This window comes from Tiliqua scincoides, chromosome 3 (assembly GCF_035046505.1).
Source record: "Tiliqua scincoides isolate rTilSci1 chromosome 3, rTilSci1.hap2, whole genome shotgun sequence".
NCBI lineage: Eukaryota > Metazoa > Chordata > Lepidosauria > Squamata > Scincidae > Tiliqua > Tiliqua scincoides.
The window spans coordinates 53,689,072-53,715,529 of NC_089823.1; the positions used below are offsets into that span (position 1 = coordinate 53,689,072).

Genomic DNA, 26,458 nt, shown 5'->3' on the forward strand with positions numbered 1-26,458 from the left:
CTCCAAACCCCCGGATGACCTCTCCCAGCGGTTTCATGTAGATATTAAATAGCATGGGGGACAGAATTGAGCCCTGTGGCACCCCGCATCTCAAGGGCCAGGGTGTCGAACAGGCATCCCCCAGCACCACCATCTGGGACCGACCCTCCAAGTAGGAGCAGAACCACCGCAAAACAGTGCCTCCAGCTCCCAACTTGGCCAATCGGCCCAGAAGGATACCATGGTCGATGGTATCGAAAGCCGCTGAGAGGTCCAGCAGGACCAACAGGGACGCACTCTCCCTGTCCAGTCCCCGGCGTAGGTCATCCACCAAGGTGACCAAGGCGGTTTCTGTCCCAAAGCCCGGCCTGAAGCCAGATTGAAAAGGATCCAGATAATCCGCTTCATCCAAGACCCTCTGGAGTTGGGACGCCACCACCCGCTCAATTACCTTGCCCAGAAGGTAATTGGATGTTGGATGTTGGAGACTGGCCGGTAGTTATCCAACACAGTGGAATCCAGGGAGGGCTTCTTCAGGAGGGGGCAAACCACTGCCCGTTTCAAAGTGAGTGGTAATGTCCCCTCCATCAAGGAAGAGTTGACCACCCTCCCTGTCCACTCAGCCAGCCCACCCCGGGCAGCTCTTATCAGCCAAGCTGGGCAAGAGTCTTTTTCAGAGTCTTCCACACGTGTGACTCAGAAAAAAACATACTCGAGTCTGATCAGTGACTCAGGTTCCCAACCCTGGAACTAACCCATCCTTATTGAGCCAGAGAAGAACTCAGGGCAAAATGGTTGTCTGAAAGCCACTTATAGTTGTGATTTCCCAGTTTATGCATTATTTCTGTTCATTTGAATGGGGAGGGATTACGTGCTGTACTTTTGGTCAAAAAGCATATTGTGAGAGTTGACCATGAGATCAGCTGACTAATTAAAATCCTGAAGTCAATTGCATAATACAGTGGTCTTCAAGCTTTTTCATGCCACAAATAAAAAAAATAAAGAAATAAAGTATGAGGCTGGGGACCCACTGTCAATCTCACCCCACTCCCAGGACCCAATCTGCCCACCCCTTTCCCATTATCCCTTGCGACTTCACAGTAACCCTGTAAGGTAGCAGCCTAACACTGGTTAGGCTTCTGAAGTAGCTACTTAAGCTAAAGAATACCTCACATGTGCGGGACCAAATGAAATGTTTCATGGAACATTCTGTCCTAAGACAACATAGTGTTGGCTGCATTTTGAACAGATGATAATCCCGAATAGGCTTCTGCTGCCAGGCACGAATTTGTTAACTTGGCATTTCCCAAACTGTGGGTTGGAACCCACCGATGGGTTGCAAGCCCATGTGTGGTGGGTCACAATCCCATGTTACCTTGACCTGATGCAATGCTACTGGTGGTGGAGGAATGCTTTCAGGCGGCCCACATTAATTTGACTCATTCAGGGGTGGGGCTAAAGTAAATTTTCCCTGAAGAACACAATTTATTACCAAAGAAGCACTGACAAGGTTAAATACTCATTATTTCAGGAACCTATGGAGAATTCCTCTCCCAACCATTGCCCAGGTGTCAACTGAAACATCTGTAGGGTGTTTCACAAGTTTCTGCACTAGGGGTGTAGGAAAGAAGAAGGAATTGTGAAATGAAGGGTCTTGATAGTTATTTGTATCGGTGTCATGCAGCAGTAAATGTGTAAATATTCACAGCAGCTACCAGGACAGAAAGTTGACTTTTCTATCAGCACCAGACTAGGATCCCCCAGCTGGACAAGCTGAGTCTTCTTGTTAACACTACAATGAGGCACGGTGACCCCAGATTGTAACCCACATGTAAAGGCCACTGGAGCAACACATAAGCATAGTGGAAAAAAAGTATGGTTGGTGTTTAGAAAGAATCATTTTGCAAGTTTGAAGCACAGAGTAATAGTAAAAGCAGCTTGATTTTATTAAAGGCAATAAGGTTAGTCTGACTGAGGCTGGAACTTTGGGGCCTCAAAGGCTGTGTTAGACACGTTGGAATTTAGCCTAGAAGTACCAGGCTGGAGATGTACGCCTTGATAGAAAACACACCTGTGTTCACCAAGAAAACGTAACTATTCTCTTATGCTTTAGGAGCAAAAGTATACATATGGAGACCAAGTAACCTTTAATACCAAACCAAAGTATGTACCCAAAGTAAAAGGTCACAATAGTTATATAGAATTAAGACATAGAAGTCAAATTGTTTGATTTTAGTGAAACTGTTAAAGGAAGTTTAAACATCTTTGCTTCGCAGAGGTTTGAAAAGGGCCTGTAATGTCCATGGTGGGCAGAGACTCCACCCGTTGGGGTGTGCCCGAGCGCAGGGGGCTTACCTTGTCGATGAGAGTTGGTCGTCGGCGGAAAAAAGGACGGGAGGCAGACACAGCTGTTTTGCGCAGACGGTTTACTTGTGTCAGCCGCTTGACATTCATGGGGCCTGTTATGGCACAGGCCCCTTTGCTTTACGTAGACTCGTGCTGTCAGTGCATGATAGGCTCGTTCCCCGTTCCTCCCTGACCCCTTGAGGATTCGGGCAGAGCTCTCCGGCTGGTGCCTGTTGGCCTGGGGTATGGGTTCCCGACGGCCGCCGTGTTGTTGTCCGGAGTCAGCTTAGCTGGTACCTCTGGGCTTGCCCCCCAATCAGCCGGCCTCCAGTGGAGGTAGTTGGCTCCAAGTCCTCGGGTCTGTACCTTCGCTCCTCCTGACGTCCCACCCAGGGCCTGGGTGAGTCTAGGATCGGGGAGCTCCCAGCCGCCAGCCCCTCTCTCCAGGGTTGAGGTAAGCAAAGTTCCCTTCGGGGCCTGGATCGTCTGCATAAGGTTGGGGTTGCTCCCCTCTCTGGCCTTCCCCTCGATCCTGCTCCCACCTGGAGAGGAGTGACCTCTCCCTAGGCTGCCCAGCCTCCTTACGAGGCCAGTCTCTGGCTGAGCCAGCCCCACCACTTCTGGCCACGTAGCTGCTTGTTGCTCCCAGGAGGCACTAGGCCCTACTCCCAGGGAGGTGTCCTGCCTGGGATCCCAGTCCTGATGGTGCTTAGGTCTTACTCCCGACGAGGCCCCTACTCCTGAGGAGTTCCCGGCCACCTGGGCTGGGCCCGGGTGACAAGGCCCCACAGTGCTGTACTAAACCCAGGAGAAGAAATGCAGAAGAGATAAGATAGGTGGCTCAAGCAAAGCCATCCTAATTAGGATGAGTCTGAAGGAGATGCATGCCAAGAAATGGGTCTGAAGTTCTGCCAAAGATGAGGTCTTCACACCTGGGTTTAAGTGTTTATTTAAAAAGTGTAAACTGTTAAAAGTGTTCTCTTTTAACGAAGGGACATGTCAAAGTGATTCTTAATTGAAATGAATGATGGGATTGAGAACAAGTACTGGGCAAATGGAATTATAGCATACCCTGCTGGTTTCTGAAAACTTTTGGATTTTGTGTAATTTCGGCTAAGTTTTAAGGTGAAACCCCACCTGTATGTAGATCAGAGCCAATCAGTGGTTTTGCCCACTTATTGCCCACCTATTTTCTATCTTCTATGTAAATGGTATCTTATCTATATCCTATTAGGAATTAGCCCCATTTGTGATGTCAAATTTTCATGGCATGAAATTTCATGAATGAGAAATTTTCATGAATGAGAAATCTAGATATTCAGACAAAGGGCCAAGAGTCGTATAAGAGTTCTGGACACAGTCAAAACTGGGTCCGTGCTTTGGACATGAGTCCCGTGGACCAATTGCATACAATTCAACTAAAAGCCTGTGAACCTTCATCCCTGTGTACCGAGTTGTTCTTGAGTTGCTGCTTATCAGCCTTGCAACACCACAGCTATAACATTGTCTCCCCGGAAGGTGGTAAGATGAAACAAGTTGAGATGAGTATATTGAAGTGAGAGGAAGTGAATGGGTGTTGCTAAATTAAAGGAGTTAGCAATTTCAGCGAGAACAGTGCTTCAGAAACTTTTTAGCGCCACGACCCACCTGATGCTCTGTAGTGGCTCACAATGCAATGCTCAAAATCTTCCCCCGAAAGCCTAACTTGGAGTCTCCAGAGTCGTCTTCTGGGTTGTGCCAGTCCACAACCCACTCCTTTGGCCTGTGCAGACCCCACAATGCTTTCTGGACATAACAGAAAATCATAGAAACAAACCAGAAGTAAAAAGGAAGTAGCTACTAGTTATGTCTGGGAGACATTATAAGGCCTGAAGAGGCCAAGGGAATGTACTTGGTCTGGCATGACCCAGAAGTAGCCTCTGGAGACTCTTAAGTAAGGTTTTTGGGGGCAGATTTGAGCATTGCATTGTGACCCACCATACATCAGGTTGAGATCCATCAGTGGGTCACAACCCACAGTTTTGGAAATGCTGAGCTAGAACGAGAACTTGAAGCCCAATCCTGTGCTTGTCTACTTAGAAGTAAGTTCCAATGTGTTCAGTTGTTACTCCTGGCAAAGTACGTGTAGGATTACAGCCTTTGAACCATGACTTTAGGATTCATTGGACACACCACTGAAGTGAATAGAAAAACACCTCATGATCTTAATGGAGCTGAATTGGCCCCTCTGATGCACTCTCCATTTTCTCGTCCACTGTGTTTATTTTACAAGCTGTCCATTGTATATAATTTAGTATTGCTGTTGTAATGCCCCGTGCCTTTTTGCTATGAATTTCATTCTGGTTAATATTTCTACAATTCAGATGGGTATATTTGGGGAAAAACCTTAGTCTTTGGTAACTTCACACACATTTTGTTACTTATGTGTTACCTGCTTTCATGCAAAATATCACCTCTGATTAATGAAAATCCTATAGAGACTTTGTGGCTAGGATCTGCAGTAATTGGAATCCACACTGGTATCTTCCAGTCAGGCTACAAAAGGCCAATAAATTCCCACTTAGTGGGTTACTTGTTAAATTTAGTGCACTACATTGAGGGGAATGAATAAAAGCAGTGGGCCGTTACTGTCTGGTTGGCAAAGAGGAGTAAGAGCAGCCAGACTCCCCTGAGGCCCCAAAGAGGCTTAAAACTGTGACAGACCAAATCAAGGGAGTCCCTAAGCACCACAGTTCAGCTTGTCTCCCTTAATTTCCTCTTTTACCAGGACTTCAGTGGAACGGAGGGAGGTGAGGTAATGTTCTGCATTTAAAAAAAACACAGCACACGAATAGCAATAGCCCCAGCCATATGATTTCTCAAAGCCAAGTCTGTTTCAAGGTAATGCACGTACGTCAGTATACTAATCATTAAGCCCATTTGATAGAAATGTATATGACATATGCAGTTTATGTAGTCCATTCAGCCTATTGTTTAATAAAACCCATGCACACATCTCTCTCTCTCTCTCTCTCTCTCTCTCTCTGTCTATCACACATACACAGAGGGAGAGAAAGAGATGTAGCTTATGAAAGTGTAGCCTGGTGCTGAGTACAAAATGATGCCCTGAAAGTTATGTCATTTCTGGAAGTGACGTCACACCCAGACTTTTTAAAAAGTGAAAAATGGGGCAGTGGCATAGCTAAGGCATCTGCTACCCACAGTCAAAGAATATTTTGTAGCACCCCCCCCCCCAGTGAAATCAAATTTAATTTGTTAAGTAAATAAATATATAAAAAGTTTTCTGCTTAATTGGCCATAACCTTTGATAAAATACATATATTCCAGCATGGTTTGTTTCATTGCATTCAGCATTAAATTACCATTCCAATGATATGTAATATGATTGCATTATTAATACATACGAAGGTTTTCATAATGAAAACCTTTTCTGGCTAATTGGCCATAACTTTTGATAGAATACAGATATTCCAACAGGTTTGTTTCATTGCATTCAGCATTAAATTACTTTTTCAATGAAATATAACATGATGGTATTATTCGTACATACCAGGATTTTTGCAATTTTGGTCACTAGTGTCAAGTTCAGCTTGTTGCTGCCTTAAAGTTGTTGCTTGGTGCAGTTACCACTCTCTGCACCCCCTTAACTATGCCATCACAGGGAGGGGGAAGCTGGTGTAGCTTAGTGACTAAGAAACTGAGCTGGGTCTTATATATCTGGTTCTAATCTTGCCTCAGCCAGGGACTCACTAGATGGCCTACAGGGAGTGAGTTCCTCTTAATCTCAACAGCTCAGTGTCAATAAGCGTAAAGTGATTGACCATGGGGCAAAAAATTCAACTTCACATATACACTGATGAAGTCTGAGCAGTTGGTGATGAACCAGGTGAGAAATCTGGGGTTGAGGTGGACAGCTGAATGAAAATGCCAACCAAGTGTGCAGCAATGGTGAAGAAATCTCATGCTAGGCATCATTAGGAAGGGGACTGAGAATAAGAATGATCTTATTATCAGGCCCCTGTACAAATCTACGGTGTGGCCGCATTAGAAAAACGGTGTATAGTTCTAGTTGCCACTTCTCATGAAGGCTACTACAGAACAGAAAAAGTTCAAAAGAGAGTCACCAGGTTCAGCTGCAGTATGCCCCAAAGACCAGTTGCAGGGGAGCAATAGTGGGAGAGAACGCAAACTAAAACACAAGGCAGTACCCCCCCCCCAAGAATGAAATAAAGGAATAACAGTAGACCAGAATTCTACATTTTAACTGTAAATATATCAAAATCTCACACAGATATTGTATTAATATTCACATACCACATCTAGTCAGTTACATGACATAAGCACATAGGAAAAGCTGAGCTGGTCAGACCAAAAACCCATTTAGTACAGCATCCTGTTTCCCATAGTGGCTCACAAGCTGTCCCTAGGAACCATGCTTTTCCTTCTCCTGCCCTGAAAATAGATGCAGGGCTTAGACTGATATTCAGACTTGAAACACAAAATTGTGTTCCAAGCAATTGTGTACCAAATTTGTTGTGAAATTCAATTTTCAAGGCTGCAACCTAAACCCACTAAGGGCGCAATCCTAACCTCTTATGTCAGTGCTTTCCAGCACTGGCATAGTGGTGCCAATGGGACGTGTGCCACATCCTGCAGTTGGGTGTCACTCATAGAGACCTCCTCAAAGTAAGGGGATGTTTGTTCCCTTACCTCAGAGCTGCATTGCCCTTATGTCAGTGCTGGAAAGCACTGACAGAAGGGGTTAGAATTGCGCCCTTACTTGGGAGTAAAGACTTGGGTAGGAGGTCTGGTCTAGAGGGTAGAGCCTCCATTTGCCTGAAGATTAAGATCCACAAGGTCACCAGTTCGAGGCCACCGGCACCGTGCAACCTTGAAGCAGCTGGCAAGCTGCAGCTGAGCTGTTCCATCTGCTCGGAGCGTGGGAGGATGGAGGCCAGAATGTTAAACCAGATCGGAGTGTAACACCTTGAATGTAGTGGTTCTTGAAAGAAAGAACCTTCTTTCAATTTGTAAAAATCCCTGCGTGGATTTAATAAGCCTGCCTATGTAAACCGCCTTGAATAAAGTCTTGAATAAAGACCAAGAAAGGCGGTATATAAATACTGTATATTATTATTATTATTATTATTATTATTATTATTATTATTATTATTATTATTATTATTATTGTATTTGATTTCTGAATAAAGACACAGAAGATATTTAACTATATTGAGCTATAACAGTTCAATCCTGTTCCCCACAATTGACAATGACACAGCTGTGCTAATGGAGTGCACGCTGCAGCCAATGGTGGGGGGGGGGCCAGGGACAGGAAGACCAACCAGTGATACGTAAAACATTTTTAATTACCCCCAGGTAGGTCTCCTGGTGTCATATGGGTCTCCTTGAACCCATGCCAGCTATTTAGCTAGAGTAAGTCCAAGGAGAGAAAGAGGGTGGGCAAGCTGAAAAATGGGGAATAGGACCTGCCACTGAGATCCACCCCCTCTTCCCATACTTGCTTTCCCCCTTCCCATTCCACCCCACACCACCCCAGAATGCCCCCAAGCCTCCCCCTCCCTGCCTCTACCACCAACTTACTGTCATCAACGGGACTTCCTGGAGCTGATGGTGCGTGTGCTGTACCTCTGGCCATTTGCAGCACATCAGTGGCCTGGTTTTCATGCTACCACAGTCTTATGCTGCTGGAACATGAAGATTGGGCAATAAATTTATGGATACCAATTTGCAAATAGCTTTGCAGATGAAATGCTTAACAAAAATATCATCGTTGCTCGTTTCCGCCACTGAAGATAAGTTTACTGATAGTACATGTCGGAATTCATAGCAGGTCCAGTGTAACCCATATGAGATATACTGGGTAGTCAACAAGACCTCAGTTGCACACCAGTTTGAGGCATGAGGTTAGGAACATGACATTTCCAAAGGGAGAAATAGCAAAACTGGGCAATTCTTACTGCCAGTGGTTGGTGCAGTTGATGCCTTTTCTCTGTGGTAATGTGGGATAGGAGATGGGATATTGGTCAGAACGATGATTCATGAATTGGACATCTCATTTAAGTAGTACAAATTGAAACATGATCATTAGAAAAATATGTGTTTATGTTCCAAATGCCCTGTCCCTCCAGAAAGTATTAACTTCATGGACTCCAGTCCCATTAAATATGTCAGGGTATAATCCTAACCAACTTTCCAGCACTGGCATATCTGTGCCAGTGGGGCATATGCTGCATCTTGCAGTCGGGGGGGTAGTCATGCAGACCTCCTCAAGGTAGGGCAGTGTTTGTTCCCTTACCTTGGAGTCGCATTGCCCATATGTCAGTGCTGGAAAATTAGTTAGGATTGTGGCCTTACTCTCATGCACTCTCAGGATGAATTCAGGAAATAATTTTATTTAGGGCATGCAAGCTTGTAGGAACTTGCCAGCTGCTAAGAGGAAACAGGCTTGTGCCATCTGAGTTTGTGGTCAAAATAAGGACAGGAGGAAGCCAGGGCAATGTCAACCTGCCACAAAGTCTTCAAGCTTTCATGGAGAAAAAGTCCATCACAGGTTACAAGCCCTGATGGGTATGTGCCATCGCCTAATTTTAGAAGTAGGCTACCTCAGAATGCCAGATGCAAAGGAGGGCACCAAGATGCAGGTCTCTTGTTGTCTTATGTGATCCCTGAAACATCTGGTGGGCCACTGTGAGATAAAGGAAGCTGGGCTAGATGGGCCTTTGACCTACTCCAGAGGGCTCTTCTTGTTCTTAAGCTGGCAGTGAAGCTAGGATGCTGCTTCATACCTGGGCAGTAGCATAGCTACAGAGGGGCAGCACAGTAAGTATTGCAGGTGCTGCAACGCACCATGTAAGCGGCCCCTCCCACTAACCATCAGAGCCATTCTGGGTAGTGATGGCAAGGCCTGCAATACTTACTGCATCACCCTCCCCTGTAGTTACACTACTGTACCTGGGACATGTGAAATTTGCTCTAACACTGAACTGTGGCCCTTCCCCAATTATAACCCTTTTCCACAGGAGTTTTGTGAGAGCTTTTGGAGAAAAACAGAAATTTTGTGGCATCTCAGTTGGACTTCTGTTTGATTATCAGTATTGACATCTCACAATAGACAAATGAATCTGCTGTAGCCCTTTATCAATACAACAGGTAAATGTGGTCATAGCATAGGGTTCGGCACCTCAGTAAATACTGCCAAGCATTTCTAAATTCAGGGTTCGAGATGAAACTGTGAAACAAACGGGAACCAACCAACACTGAAATCTGCTCAGAACTGAAACACTGCTTAAAATGGCACCAACATGTGTAAATCAGTACAAAATTTGGTATGTAGTTTTGGTTCAGCTAAATATAACAAGTCACAAAGCACTGTTTTCTGAATAAAGCTATTCTTTTGCCTAAATCCTTAAGGTTTTGTCATTGCATTTTTATCAGTGTTGGGTGCAGTGAGAGCTCCCTCTCCTGTTTTTATTGGCTTTGACACTTTGTGAGGGTTCCTTGTAAAGAAATTAGCCCTTCTGGATTTTTCCCCCCTTTATGAAGAGCAGACAGCGCCATTGCAATGGAAGTCTTGACCACAGCTGAATAGTCTGCAGGAATGAGCACAATCCTGGTTGATTTGCAGTTCCTAGGTACAAGACAGAAGGCAGTATGTAATGAATGAAATAACAGGAGTTCTAAATTCCTATCTAACTGCATTTTTAGGAGCAGCAGGTTCATATCTGAAACTAAATTTTGAACTTTATTTTTTTTGAAAAAACATATTTACAGCTTTAAGTAGGCTCTGGAAAGTGTAAACATTTAAAGTAAAGCATGACCCCATCTGTAAAATGAGTTCTAGACAGAAAAAATAGGTGGGTCCATGATGTCAAGGCAGGTGTGAGTGTACTGATTGGCCTTTATGAAATAGCCATAGATTTGATGTTGGCTATGAAAGTCTTATAGAAAAATGTAAAAAAAAGCAAAAAACAAAAGAAAAAAGAGAGCCTTGGATTCAAGGCTGGCCCAAATTCAGGGCTGATTCAAAGAGGAAATCCAGAAGTCCATCTTCCTTGGATCAAAAATTGTCCATGCTGGCAATTCTACACCTGAAATTAAATGCAGGATAATTTTAAGTTGCACTGCAATGGTCAGCGTGAAAGAGATCTGGAAAAGCAAAGGTATTGCCCTAAACACAAAAGGTAGAATAGAACAATAATCTTCCCTCGAATGATGTATGGGTGTGAGAGTTGGACAATAAGAATGACTGATTGAAGAAGAATTGACACATTTGAATTGTGGTGCTGGTGAAAATTGTTACGAATACCATGGACAGCCAGAGTAACCAATAGAGAAGTGCTGGACTGTATAAAACAAGATACATCACTAAAAGCCAAAATTGTAAGACTATGGCTGATTTGCTTTGGTCATGTCATATGTTCAAGCTCACTAGAGAAGTCAATGATGCTAGGAATTGTTAGTGAAACAAGAAAAAGGGGCAGACAAAGAATACGTTGGCTCAGTACCTTCAAAACAGATACAAAGATGAACATCCAACAACTAAAAGAAGCTGCTTGACAGGGCAGCATGGAGAGCTTTTGCCTATAAAGTTGCCAAGAGGCAAACACTACTGAATGGATAAATCTACCTACCTTTCCATGAAGTGACCTGAAATAGTCAAGCAGCGTGGCAAAGTTAAAGTTACCAGGAGTGCAGCATGCAGCCTCCGTCCTCTGGCCACTCCTGCTGCGAATTAAGAGGAGCGTTGCATGCTGGGTCTCATCTACATTTACAACAGGAATGGCACATGGTAGGGAGGCTGTGCACTGTGCTCCTGGGAAGTTAAGGGGAGAGGGTAGGGTGCCCCACCCTTTCTCTTCCCCATCCACCAGAGCATGCTCACTTGCTCATCTTCTCATTACAGGAAGACATGCGGTGAGCAAGCGGTGTCCAGATGACTGTGTGGGACCCTCCCTCTGTGCTCACTCTCTCATCTGCCTGCCCACTTGCTTGCTCACAGTCCCCCTTCTACTGTGGAGAGACATTTGTGCGGAGGCAGCAAAACTAAGGAAAGCAGTAGTGTACCTAGGGGGTGCAATGGGGGCAAATGCCCCAGGCACCACTCCTTTAGGGGCGCCACCACCAGCCTCCCCCCATTTATTCCCCCTCCTCCTGATGAAGAAGCGGGTGGGGCAGAATTGTGCCCAGAGTGGCTGCAAGCTGCAATTCAGGGACATTCTGGGCCACCTCCTTCCTCTCCTTCTTTACAGGAGGAGAGGGGTGACTGAGAGCAGCAGCATGCCAGAAGTCTTAACTCCTGGTGTGCTGCTGTTCTAGGCCGTCCCCCTCCTTTTCTCCAATAAAGGAGGAAAGAGGTGTCCCAGAATGCCACAAAATTGCAGCTGAAGTGGCTGCAACCCCCAGCCACTCTGGGTGCTATTCCTCTCCTGGTGGTCTAGAACGGCAGCATGCTGAGAGTCACAACTCCTAGCGCACTGCTGCTTTAGGCTGCCCTCTCCTCTTATAAAGGAGGAGAGGAAAGAGGTGTCCTAGAGTGGCAATGCATTGGGAGTTGCGACTCCTAGAGCATGGCCGCTCTAGGCTACCTCTTTTCTCTCCTCCCATAAAGGCCATATGGCCCATACTGTATCTGACCAGAAGTCTCCTCAGGGCAACAGAACATTTGTTCTATACTTGTGAGATGGGGTAAGGGAATCCCCAGTCTGCCCAATCCCCAGCCTGCCCAATGGAGCTACTCAGTTTGGTACCAGTTAAATTGCTGGTGCAAGTTTAAGTAGCCCCATGTAGGGTTTTCAAGCACAGGGTGCAGGTTTCAATATGGTGGAGGCCTCCTCTACTATCCCAACCCCTCAGGGGCCTGAACCACCCCCTCCATGTCCTCGCCCACCCTGAAACACCTTCCCCCCTCTTTGTTCTGCCCTCTCCCACCCCTACACTGCCTGGTGCAGAACTCACCTGCCCCCATGACTGTTCTGCTGGATTCAGCACCATTGAAACGAACAGGCCTTTCTGCTGGCATTCCTTGCTCATAAAAGTGTTTAATGGTATATTTTTGCTGGCTAGCGCTGGCACAGCAGTTAGGATTGGGTTGTAAATCAAAGATGCAGCTCTGGTGTTATAAATATTCATTAAAAAATTTCAAAATGAATCATTGTCCTTGAACTTATTACAAAACTGAGATGGAACAAAAGGTTGTCAAGCTGACTATGTTTTTTTACCATGTATAAGGGCCAAATGGTGTACCTGGCTGTTGTATAACTCATGTGGTTTTATCTTTGATTATCTTTTGTCTTTCCACATTATTGTCTTTCCACATTATTGTATTCCCCCCAATAATGTTATATATGAACAGCCTTATTGGTTCATGCTATTGATCTATCTACCACAATATCTTATCCCTAGGAGTAGGGTTGCAAGAGACCTCCAATGTCATTAATCATTTTCAGCTAGCTGTTTAGGGAAAGAAATTCACTGTAGTATGGATCAAGATAGCAGTGAAGGATAAGAAGAAAACCACTAACTTTGGCCTTTAATAGGTTTTTGTTTAACCACCCAGACCTGCATAGGCATGTCAATACTTTTGTAGCATTTGAGAGGCTGTAGCTGGATGCTGTATCATACCCATTTTCATGCTAGTTTCAGGCTTGGCAAGGTTCAAATAAGAGCAGCTAAAATGATCACAAGGTTTAAGAAATTTTCTTCCTGGTAAAGAAACCAGCGTTTTATAAAATATTGGCTCGAATCGAGTAGAAAACCAAACCAATGGAATCTAATAGGATTTCTAATGCTGAAAATAATTATTACAGCACTATAAAATATAGTGCTATAAAATATATTAGGAAAGAACAAAAACATATTAGGAAAGACCAATGGCAGAAAACTGAATATTAACATATTTGGGTCAGATGAAAGTTTTTAACTATCAGAAATCTACAATTTTGGAACAATGTTCTGGAATAGATGTGGAAGCACAGAATCTTCAACAAAGGTATTTGGGCAAATTCACTCTCATTTTTCAGTAGTTGCAACTGGAGTCAGGCACGTCCTTGGTTTGCAGATAGCAGTTCTGTGACAACCTTCTGTTCTTCTTTGATGTCTGTTGCTTCTGAGAGACCCTATCTTCTGCTGAGGTTGTTTGGGGAGGTAATAATGTTGGCTTTCTCCCTCTCCTTGTGTTTGACATTCCTCCCAATATCTGGTGGAGCCCTGATCAATCATTCCCACATGCATTCCTGCCTAATTATCTCTGCAAAATTTAACCAAAGCCTTTTCAATAATGAGTTGAGTGCAGCCATATTAAAAGAATAAGGTCTCAGGGCTGCATCCTGGGAATGGCAGCTGTCTGAGAAAAGTCTAAGAATTAATGATACTTACATTTCAAGTGTTTGATGCCTTATCTTAGTATTGCTTACAACAGCCCTGTTAATTAAGCCAATATTATTATCATAATATTTCAAATTAAGGGGTCAGGAGCTAGCTATAAGAACAGTGATTTCTCTAAGGCCACCTACTGAATTAATGGCTGAGGTGAGATTTAAGTGAGACCTCCCAGTTTACCGATAGCTGTTTTAGTCACTGTACTTCATTAGTTCTCAGTAAAACAAATATCAAGTACTTTCTTCAGGATGGTAAATTTCTTTACACTTATGAAGGGGACCAGAAGATCCCGTTTGTAGCTGAGTTTAGAATGAGACTTCTAAGTTCAATGTATTTTCATTCTGACATATGGAACCCATTTCAAAATGGCTTTCCTCATCTCCAAAATAAACTCATTAGTAATAAAAGAATAGCTAAGAGAATCTTGGATGCCTGTTAACAATTATGGAATACAAAATGTATAGGCCCAGTGAAGCCATGATGTCTGTCTTTTGAAAATGGCTTAAGTCATCCAGACAGCATTATTCAACAATATTGATTGGATTCAAAGACATAAATGCTACAATATTTGCATCAAGGTTGGCAGCAGTATCTTAAGGCTGAGGGAATTATCTTATCCACATTCAGCATGATTGCTCACGAACCTTATGAAAATTTTTGAAAATTGTACCCCCTCCCCCTAGCCACTGTGAGATACAGGAAGCTGGACTAGATGGGCCTTTGGCCTGATCCAGCAGGGCTCTTCTTATATTCTTATGTACTTGCCTCACAGAGAAAACTATACAGATACTATTCAGTTAGGGAGAAGATAAAGTAACTGGAAAAGCAGTGTGGAAGGGTTACACAGGCCAAACATGTAACCAATTCCTTAAACGTTACACCAATCCCTGGGTATATTTGGGTGCTGATTCCAAAAATGGCATCTGTTTCGCCCTATCACGTCTAGTTTTGGAGACAAGGCATAGCCTCTTTAGTGAATGGTTCAAGCAGCTTCCTCATGAGGAAGCCTACATCATGGCTTCCTTATGAGGAAGCTGCTTGAACCATTCACTAATGAGGCTATGCTATATCTCCAAAACTAGATGTGATAGGGCAAAACGGATGCCATTTTTGGAATCAGCACCCCAAATTCATATCAAACCACCATAAAGTTTGGGGGAAAACTTTTCTGACCCTCAATTTTATAGGCTTGTTATAGGTATCATTCACTCAGGCCAAAACCACGTGTAGAAATTGGCACGGTCGTGGGCATTTTCCATGGAATAAGCATGTTAAGAAGCCATATGCAGATGGATTTCCTTATCCCATGGGTTTGGTAATAGGGAATATCCAAGTATCCATCTGCCACTCATGACCTTCCTTATCCGTGAGTTCAGATTTTTCCATGTGGTTTATTGAATGTGTGGTTGGATCTTGACCTCCATAGGTGAGGCAGTTTCCTTGACGTCCTGTGGAGCCCTTTTTTGCCAGAGCTTCTTCTCTCACTGGTTTTGGCTTTAAAAAGCAACTGCCTCCGTCGCCTTACTTGTGGCACAAAAGCACATTGGCACAAAAGCAAATTGAGGATTTGAGCACCTTATCTTTTGCCGTTGATCAAAACACTGATCTTGCTCATGATGGAGGGAAGTGATAGTTCTGTGGCTAAAGTTACTGAGCTACTCCCCTGAGTAGCAGGACACTTTGCCATCCAAGGAGCCCTTCATGGACTGAAGAGCCGCTGAAGGCTTTTATTGACTTATGGTAGGAGGACACAGCTCTTGCCAAAAGATATCAAAACATGGACCAGTTCTGTTACCTTTTGGACAAGCTGAAGGACATGGGCTACCTGGAGGTATGTAGAAGCAAAGACAAGGGGCTGAGGAAGAACTACAAGCTGCTCAAGGAGGGCAATAGGAAGGCAAGGAGGGCAATAGCTCCAAGACAACTTTACCCTTCTTCAGTGTGCTGGACCAGTTCCTCCAACTGATCATTTTCCACATCAGTGGCACAGGGATGGTGCAGCAGAAGAGCTGGGTTGCTGCACTGTGGGATGCAGGGGAAATAAGTGAACAATGAGGAAGAAGTGGTCCATGACCTGTTGCCATCAACCCAAGCAAGTCTGCCTCCTCACTGCCAGGACAGTCCACATCAGATGAGTCCTACAGTGCCATGGGCTCTTCAATCCACCACTCTTCACTGACCTTTCCCAACCAGTGTTGGAGGATACAGGCTATCTATCCCATGTAGAGAAGATGAGGTGAACACAGGGGAGAGCTGTGGGAGAGGCCTTTTGGGCATCATATGGCAAGCATCATCAAAACCAATGTTTTGTGCTGTGGAACATGGTTGGCAGGAGTGGGGAGAGCTGTGGGGGGAGGAATGCCTTTTCTGCCCTTGGCTGGCACTGGTCGCAGCAAAGATCTGGTAGGGACCATATTATTAGCTATTCAAACATTCTCTCCTTTGCAGAGGTCAAGCAATGGAGGTCCCAGATGACCAAGGAAGAGAGGATGCAGCACCTGAGGAATCAGCAGAAGCAGCAGTGGCTGGAGTTTTCTCAGGAGCCCCTGCAAGCAAACCAAGAGATGAGTGAGAAACTTAAAGACAGCTTGAGTGGTCTCTTTGACTACTCTGTATCACATTGCCATGCGCTGCTGCAGCTTTAGCAAGTGGTTCACAAATGAAGGCTGCAGACATCTGAGTATGCAGGTGAGCGATCAAACCCACTTGTGGTGTTGGAGCCCACCACCAGATAAACATTCAATCTCAATGGACATTGTATGGTCAATATGAGGTGCATCTGGAATGCCCAATTTTCATGACACTTCCCTTCTTTGGGACATGTTCTCCACTGAGAAGTCTCCTGTTTACAGTGCTCTTGAGGGTTTGGCCAAGGGGATTTGTTTGGGAACAGAGACCTGAGGCTTTTCTTGGGCCTCCGGGTAAATGATGCAAAAAGTAGGGGGGGAAAAGCCTTGCAAAGTCACAACTTCTGCTGCTGCCATCAGACCAGGAGGTGTGCTAGCCCAATCAGATCTTCAGAAAACCAAAGATAACGACTGGACCTGTTTAAAACCTTTCAATTTCTCTAGAGAGCTATTGTGACAAAAATGTATTTGAGACCATAAAGACCTGGTTTTATTTTATTTCAGAGTCAGATGGAACTAACTATGGTGTAAACCAGTGATTTTCAACCGTGGCACACTGGTGTGCCGCAGATGGTCTACAGGTGTGCCATGGGACTTTGGGGAGGGTCATTTATTAGTAGGGCAGTTAGGGGATTTGAACTCCCCTACCAGCAGCATGGTGTGCCTTGATAATGGTCAAAAAATGGATGGTGTACTTTGACAATTTTAGCACCTTGTCAGTGTGCCATGAGATGAAAGAGGTTGAAAATAGCTGGTGTAAACACACAATTTTGCCATTAAAATGATCAAATCAACTTCCTGTGATGTACGAGAGGCTCATGGCCCAATCCTATCCAATTTTCCAGTGTCGATGCAGCTGTGCCAATGGGCGTATGGTGGGGAGACAATCACAGAGGCCTGCAATGCAGGCATTGCAATTTCCTGCAATGTCAGGAAATGCTAATGCTGGAAAGTTGGATAGGATTGGGCCCTCAGTCAACAAAACATGAAATCATGCTACAAATTCCCAGGGCTTCCAGCATTTTTTTAAAAATTAGAAATAACTGCCAATGATAAGCTGAATCAGTAAAAGATCCAGCCTCTATCAACTGTAAGTATCCTTAATTTAATTTTAAAAAATAAAATAAAGCCAACGGGCAGCCCACTCCTGAGCTGCTGGGGTGCCCAGCCTCAGCGGCACCAAGAACAGCTGCCACCGGATCCTGTGCGCCCCGGGCTACCGCAGGCGGCACCTCGGGAGAAGGGGACTTTTATCCCCTTCTCCTGGGTAAGATAAGCAGGCCCACAATGGGGCTACTCACTTTACCGCCAACCAAAAGATTGGCGGTAAAGGCATTCATGTAGGGTGCTGAGCCCTCCATGAACGCCTTGGATCCGGTGGAGCAGAGCTCCACAGACCCACCTCCCTCCCTCTCCCCGGCATGCCTCCCGCCCGCCCTCTTTCTGCCCCTGCCGGCCTCCCCCCTCCCCGGAATGCCTCCTCCCCACCCCCACTTATCATGCTATGGCTCAGCAGTCCGTGAGACCGCTGAGCTGCGGAGGCTGGGTGCCTGCCCCACACTAGCCCAGTGCTAGCCTGCACTGGCCAGTGCTGGGCTACCATGGACGGTAGCCTGGCAGTGAGGCTCACAAACGCACCTTTGTATGCCAATCACTGCGGCACCGAGCCCAGGATTGGGCTCTTAGTACATGTATTGGAACCTCCCATATGTAGCTCCAATCCATACAGAGATGATGAAAGATTTAACTTTTCAGTATCTTGGTTATTTTTCCTGAAATAAATATTCACATAACCCCAGGTTCACACATCTCTGTTAAACCTCTTTGTCATACCGATAATCCAGTCAGCAATCAACTTTCAAAGCAATGACAATTTACATTAATTTTCATGTTTAAAAAGCTTCCTAGAAAAACATTCCTAGATTTTGTTTTTCTTAGAAAAGCTGAAAACATTTATTGAGATCTGTTTTATACACTACAAAAGTGAAGCTGACATGTCCTTTTCCACTGCCTTCCAGCATCTCTCTTTCATACTTATCAGTTATAAAAAAAAAACACCCTTCTAAGGATTATCTTAATCACCAAATTGCTGATGCCTACTTTGAAGAGGACTTTCTTAGATTATTTTTCCCAATGTGTTATTTTAAGTATCTGGTGACGTCTTCACCCTTGACTTGTGCATTTTCACAATGATAAAATTCTTGGGAGATCTTGCTGAACTTCTGATTTAGTGCTGATTTCTACGACTGATGAGGGAGGTCCAACTTTTATGAGTTTCTTTCCCAAACAAATACTCCTAAGCTGTTCACACTGGTTGCAGCAAATGCAAGGCCTATGTTCAACCAGCTATATTATCAGCAGTTAACTGAATTTCAGGTTATCTGGCTTTTCATGGTGAAGAGTTTCCCATTGTTAATAGGCTTTTGAATTGTTAATTGTTAATAAGATTGTTAATAAGAATAGTTGGAGATCTTATCCCTTAAGAGTGGCATGAATTTAAAGATTATGTAATAAAGCAGCTCCTCTTACATTACTGCATTAACAGCTCAATCTTATGTGGAAGCCAATTTGAGAGTGCCAGGGTGCTGGTGTGATGTTAGATCCTATGCTCTGTCTTGGTGCAGAGGCTGGCTGCGGGGGATACATGCCTGTTCCAGCTGCCATATAGCTCTTTATGGGCCGTCTCTGAACTATACCTTCTCTGTTGCTGGTGTAATGCTTGTCAGCCATTGGGGATGTCTAGCTAAGGAAGGGGGTTGGGGAATCTGTCTTCCACAGACTCTGCCTCATTCTGCCACCATCCTGCTCTGTGCAGTGCCCCCTCGCAGAGGGGCTTCTGCATTTGTGGGACGATCTGTCCCTGGCACATGTGGTATATGCTAGTATTTCCCCTGGAAGGAGGGCATGTGCAGGGATAAGGGCCTTAGCCCTGCACCCTCTAAACAGGTGACAGAGCTGTAAGAATTGACTGTGATGAGCTTCTGTTCCACTATTTGTCCATGTTGCAAGAGGGTGGTGTACAGGCGCCTGGGCATTGGATGCGAGTCCCTCCATCTTTCCTTGAAACATTCTGAAGGCAATCCATGCATGAAAGTGTCCTTTGCCTCCTTTGCCAAATACAATCCTTATCTGCCAATTGGGTAATGGAAAAAGTTCTCTTAGTTCTCAATCCTAACCCCTTCTGTCAGTGCTTTCCAGCACTGACATAAGGGCAATGCAGCTCTGAGGTCAGGGAACAAACATTCCCTTACTTTGAGGAGGCCTCCGTGAGTGACACCCAACTGCAGGATGCAGCACGCGTCCCATTGGCACCGTGATGCCACTGCTGGAAAGCACCGACATAAGGGTTTAGGATTGCGCCCATAGAGAGTATGGCATCCAGGTAAGTGTTAGACTTGCTTCTTTAATTTTAGATCATTACTGGAAGGAATGGGATAAAATATGTAACAAGACAGGAATCTTCCAAGATAGTACGTTTATTCTGCTTTCCAGCAATGATCACCTTTAGCACTGCAGTAAACATTGCTTAACTGTGTTTCTGTAAAAACAGCTCTCCTGGATAAGACAAAATGTATATTGGCTGCCCAATTCTACCCCCCAGCATTGGTGCTAATGCAACCCTGCTGACGAAGCACACACTGCTTCCAATTGTAAGGAGGGGGCAATTGGGCAGTCAGCAGGAGGTAAGTAAAAATATTTTTTCTTCTCCCCCAGAATGCTGCCCAATCACCTATGGGTCTCCTTGGACCTATGCCAGCCATTTTGCTGGTGTATATCCAAAGAGAGAAAAGGGCAGCTTGGGAAAGAGGGGATTGAATCTGGCACATGCTCGTGCTGCCAAGTTCCACCCCTCCCCGCTTCCTGTCCTCCCACTTCCCACATCAAAACTTCCCTTCCCTGCCCACAACAAGCCTTTGCCACCAACTTACTGGTGCTGATGGAGCCTTTGGGAGCCACTGCTTCATGAGCCACTTGCGACAGCTGTCCAGCAGCACGCAACTATGGCCTGGCCTGTGCAACAAAGGAAAGAATGCAAGTTCTGGCAGTGTACAGTGACCATAGGTTTGGGCCCCAAGGCCAAAATCCTGTTTGCCATAGTGATCAATCAGAGGATCCCAGGAAACCCATGAACCGGAAATGAAGCCATGAGCCTTCTCTTCAATTGCAGTCCAACCTTCAATGTGCAGATGAACATATCATCCATTGTCTTGGAACTTGTGATCTTGGTTAATTATTTTTCTTTGCCAAAGCACATTTCAAAAAAATAGAAGTTCAAATTCTGTTGCAGGTAATAGTGGCATGTGAAACCTTGTAACAGCATAATTAACTTTGTTGCAAATTAAGCAGATATTGAATTCTGTTGAGCAACGCATCCAGATGTATCGACCCAAGTGGTAAATATTGATTTCTGCCAAAGCAGAGATTAATATTTACCTCAAGGGTCAATACATTTTGATGTCTTCTGAAATGTGAAGTCAATACATGTTTTGTTAGTACATTTTGACTATTTTGACGAGGAAATTCCTAGAATCACTATGCAGACAATGGCACGCCTAAGAAGGTTTTTTTAAGCTAGAGATCCAAAAACAAAGATTTTATTTCTATGAATCCCACATTTGCCTGAAATTGTCATCATTATTTGACAATCAAAGGTCGTTTCCTTGAAGTATAGATTGCATCTATTCACAATCTCCTTAGGTATCCAGGAATAATAGACATGAGCCAGTCAACGTTAAAACACATCTAAGTCTCATGAATATTAAAGAAGGAAATGGAAGAAGACAAATAACTCTCCCATTTAAACAAAGGAATTTACCATAAATGTGTTGTGCTTTGCAGAGTTTTGTTCCCTTTTCTTGCTGCAACCCCCTTTGCCCTACCAAAAGCACTCTTGAGAACTGGGGGATCCCTCAGCCCAGTAAGACATGGAAGGGGGTGGCTACAGCAGGATGAGGAAATAAGCAAAAATGGTGCAAGACCACCTTTGGATCAATGCCTGTGTGTAATGTAAGACATCATTTGAAAATGTTTAAAGAAAATACATGATTTTTCTTGAGTGCTCCTTACTCTTTTGGGGGTGGGAGGTGAGAGATAAGAGAGAAAAAAGAGAACTCATTTTTCAGTCTATAATCTTGAGGCACCAAGTGAAGTGTCAATCAACGATTTCATTTATAACTCTGGAATTCCATCGCTTTTAATGGATAGAGTCATTGCACTATAATTTCACCTCTTTCATGCATGGAAGATGGATGCCAGGCTTCTTTTCCCCAGGAAAGGCCTTAAAAACCAATGAGAGAGAAGTGAAAGAAGCTGCTACCACTTTCATTGCTGTGTACTCCTCAGCTATAGGCTTGTTCTTTAACAGGCAGAAGACAGCGTAAGTAATGTACCCTAACCCTTCATCATCATCATCATCATCATCTCCTCTGTTTGATAGGGATTCAGTTTCGGTCTTCTTGACATCATCTGTCTGACCACATATGTTTGCCAAGCCCTGGTTCAGTGAAGAAAGACTAGGACTGTTTGCATATACACAGCCCCCAGTTACATCTGTGCCTGGGTGCATTGTTCACATGTTATGGAGTGTACACATTGAATTACAGGGGATCCAGTTGATAACCCAGCCTTCTGTTGTTCACCCAATGATATTCTTCCAACACATGATCTTACTATTCTTTCATTGGCACAGAGCCAATCTCCGGCAGCTCTAGGCACTAGTCATACTGGAGTGTGCTGGCTGGCTGCCACCGTAAATGGTGAATGGCCAGCTCCATGTGCTAGTGAGCTCCGAACTTCAACCAGCCCAGGTAGGTACACACAGGGGGAGGATGGGATGGGGTAGTGGGTAGGCATAATGGAACAGTGACAGGGGCAGGCAGGAGGGCTGATCAGGACCCAGAAGGGGCTGGGTTCAGTGGCAACAGCGTCTGCCAAAATCAAATCCCCTTCCTGGTCTCGATCCACCTTCATTGGTCCACATGGATTTGCACCAGCAATATTGCTGCAGTTCTGAGTAGACCCACCAGGCCAGCAGGGGCTTGTCCCAGGGCAAGGGAACCAATGCCCTTAGATAGCCTCTGAAGGCCATGGGATGCAGCAGGTTAGTCATGGTTGATCGGGCTGTAAGTCATGTGTTAAAAGCCAAGTGGGATTTAAAAAAAAAATCTTGTGCACTTCCTCAGGGAGGTAAGGCAGTGGCACTTCCACAGAAAGGGTCACTTCTTCATGTGTGCTAGCCATATTTCTGTCAATGGCAGAAAAGTGAGGCTTCTCTTAAAGCTCAGAGAGGGTCATGTGAACAGAGATTGTCCTTATTATGTAGGACTTTAAAGGGCAACTCCAACTCCTTGAATTGGGCCTGGAAATGAACAGGTAACCAGTGTAACTGGTACAAGATTGCTGTTAGACAGTTATGCTGTTGGATGTCTACCAGCATCCAAAGAGCAGCATTTTGGACCAGTTGAAGTTTCCAAACCCATTTTCAAAGGCAGCCACCCCCTTCGTACAGTACATTATATCTGGATATATCACATCCAATCTGGATGTGATCAATGCATATGCGACCGAATTCAGGGCCTCTATGTGGGGCCTCAGCTCAAAACAATATCAATTAGAGAGTTTAAGGAACTAAACAACACGTGTACTGATGATGTCCGCAAGAAGAAATGGAGGCATAGAAAATACTGCGTGGAAAATTGAGTGTGATGCTGATGGATGTTGAGATTAATGTTGCAGAGCAAAAGGCACCCATCAGGCGGAATGTTTAGCTTGTAAACGGCTAGCATGAAAATGGAGGGATAATACGAATGGGAGAAATAAAGTTGTCATTTCTAAATTAATGCTGATGTATTGGTGAAAACTTTTTTTCCTGGGATGTGAGCTCGTGTTATCTATTCCAAGCTCCTGTGCCACATTTGCATCAGCTTCTGTGCCAGAATAAAGACAAAACTTCCATCTAGCTCTGCCTTTTGCAAAGAAACAAAGAGAGAGAGAGAGAGAGTTAGCCAGGCTTTCACGAGGGAAAACATAATCTCACTAGCTGGTCATATAAATGCCTCTAGCTTTGCACAGGTAAGTATTCCAGACTTCCCTCAGATTAAATGGGTATCAACAGTTTTCAGGTGACAGCCACCAGCAATTTGTGGTTGAAAAATATGACTTGTAGTGTGAAGAACCGACTGCTGCATGACTCAGTGTATAACATGTCTCACTTTGTTTGCTCAAAGAGGCCTGGAGGCCACAGCAGACCACAGACTCGCAGCTGCTCACAGAGGACTCTTTTCACAGAGGTCCAGGGGTGGAAGAAAGCTTAATATAGACAGCTGAATGTGGGTCTGAATCATGTGTTGTCTCCAGTCATTTTATGATCAGTTTGTTTTCAATTGCCCATGAATTTGCGATATGCATTTTGAGAGAGACAACGGCGGGCACGAAAAATGTTAAAATGTGTCAGAATCGTCAATGCTGAAAAGACAGATAAAATTTACTACTGGAACATTCTAATCCTCAGAGCTGTGATGTTTGCAGTAGTAACTACATAAAGCTGGATTTGTCTGTGGACTTAAAAAAAAAATGCTGCCCTAATGACAAGAGGCCAGTTCACAATTCCAATACCAGGTTACTGAGGGCCTTGGGACAAAGCTTACCCCTGAGCCCACACCCTCCCATGACTGCTTCTACCACTGGGTTCTAGAGTTTCAGGGTCATTTGGGAGTCTCATCTGATGGGTGTAGGCCCTTCAGCAATGTTTCACTTGACACTCCCTGACACCATCCTAGCTGGTTCAGATGTCATGGGAACAGCATGCTTGCTGCTCCCCCATGATTCAATTCTATGCCACTCCAGCAGACAAATCACAAGATGCAAGTTGTATTGGACATCATTATGCCAATATTGCATCACTCTGGCAGTTTGCTATTCTAGCATGGCAGGATATTCCATGTGCTCTGTCCATGCCATGTGATTGCTCTACTACATATATTATTGGATCAATGAATGGAACCTTGTGGAAGTAGCAGTTCTACTGCTCAGCTATCATAACGACTGAACCTTTGTGAGTCATCTGCCAGTTCATACACTGTCATTCCCTATATGAGCATACTGGATATCCAAAGAACTGCTTGCATGAATGAATCAGCCCTATGTGTTTTGCTAAAAGATGGCGACTGTAGATCAGGGAAGCTTTCTATGCAAAGGTTTGATAAAACCACTAAGAAACTTGGCATCATTTGGTATTTAACTTCTATTTCAGGAATAATTTTCTTATTTAATGTATATCCATGAGCAAATCCCTTTAAGGATGCTTCTAAAATGTAATCCTAAATGTTGTATCTTGACAGCACTTGGTATTAGAAAGGGCTGAAATCCTATCCTTTCGAAAGTATCTCCCAAGTAGGGCACTTGGAAAGAGTTTTGTTTAATTTAGGGTGAAGGGATGCTTTCTAAACTTCCTATAAATCAGAAAAGCTGTCATTTACAGCAGTGGTTTCCAGTCTGTGAGCTGTGGCTCCCCAGGGAGCCGTGGAAACCAGCCAGGGAAACTGTGGAATCCTTGTGAAAAACCTGTCATCCTATACGTAGCCTTAATGGGGAACCACAACCAATGGCCCAGTCGGTCAGCTGCCAGTTGAAAATGGGAACCACTGATTTACACCATTGTGGACAAAGTATATATTCCATATATACTTGCCTGGAACATTGGTCCTGCTAATGGAACAAGAATGACAATTAATAAAAACATATTGATATATTGATATATCATATAAATATAGTAATTATTACAGCCATGTTTACACACATGTGCTACAGAGGCCAAAGCCCTACATACCAGATATGCCCTGATGCAGTTCTAGTCACCTGACTCATTGTTGGAAATTTAGATGATGCCCATTGGCTACACATCAGCAGGCCTATTCCAATGAAAGCAATGCAGTGTGGGTCAACTGCACCCAAATTTGGATCTACTTGAATGTGCACCCCATCTATGCAGTTCACATGCAGAAATTGATCTGCATATGATGTGTCTTATACTAAGACCACTGGTTTATCCAAGTCAGAATTGTTTATATTGACTGATAGCGGCTTGCCAGGGTTTTAGACAGGGGTCTTACTTGGAGATAGCATGATTCAGCTCAAGGTTTTATGTATGCAAAACAAGCCAGGAACACTGCCATTGAGAGACTGACCCTCCTGCAGAAGCCTGCTTAGATGCTCAGATCTTTTTAGCAGGATTATTAGTGTGAAGATCTTTGGGGAGGATATAAGGCTTCCGGATGCTAGAATTGTGCTTGAACTGCATGTATGCATCATTTGTTTGCAACCGCTGCTGCAGTTTAAAATGATCTAGAGATTTGGACTGCTTTCCATTATGCCAGTATTGTATTATAGTGTTCCACCTTGAAGGCAGAGAAACCAGTGCAAATGCGCAGATGAAAGTGTCTTTCATTTTCAACAAGCATTACTAATTCTGAACTACCTCTGAAATAAGTGGACTAGAAGAGAAACAATGTTCAGTAGCCTGTACATATACAGTCTATAATCCTGCCTAGTTATGCGCAAGCCTCATTGAAATGATTTACCTGTACATAATTGTGAGCAATACTTTCACCATAGGAAATTATGCTGAGAGTTTTCCTGGGACCAGCTGCTTTCTGAGTTCAGTGCAGCAACCATTGCTTTACCATCCTTTGCCAAGCTTCCCAGTTAAAGATTTTTAAATAATCTCTTCTTGCAGCTGTTAGCCTGGTGCTGCACTAATCTATTTATTTTTCTTTTGCATTTGATGTGTTTGGGAATGTTGATGCTAAGTTGACGCACAAAAATAGGGGGTGGGGGGGCAGGCAACAGAAATGTAGCCCAGTTTCTGTGGACACTTTTTAAGCTTTAGGTTAAAGCATCAGAGGTAAACCTATTACATGCTACCTGTCAGAACTGTGTGTGCATTTCATTCCTGAATGTTATTTCCTGTGTTATTAAACATAAGAAATGCAGCCTCATAAAGATTTTTTTATACTGTTCATCTAATTTGATGACACAAAATCCAGCCGCCTGGAGTAAGCAGAAGCATGTATTAACAGAGTGGAAATTCAGACACTGCAGATATAATC

The 26,458-nt window shown here is 44.2% G+C and overlaps 1 long non-coding RNA gene across 2 annotated transcripts in view; it reads left to right on the plus strand.

Moving 5' to 3' along the window:
- LOC136645417 (uncharacterized) overlaps nucleotides 1-26,458 on the plus strand; it is a 398,421-nt gene that overhangs the window by 356,186 nt on the left and 15,777 nt on the right. For both annotated transcript variants that reach the window (XR_010794131.1, XR_010794128.1), the window contains one exon: nucleotides 16,174-16,413. This is a non-coding gene — a long non-coding RNA (uncharacterized lncRNA). The remainder of the gene's footprint in view (nucleotides 1-16,173; nucleotides 16,414-26,458) is intronic.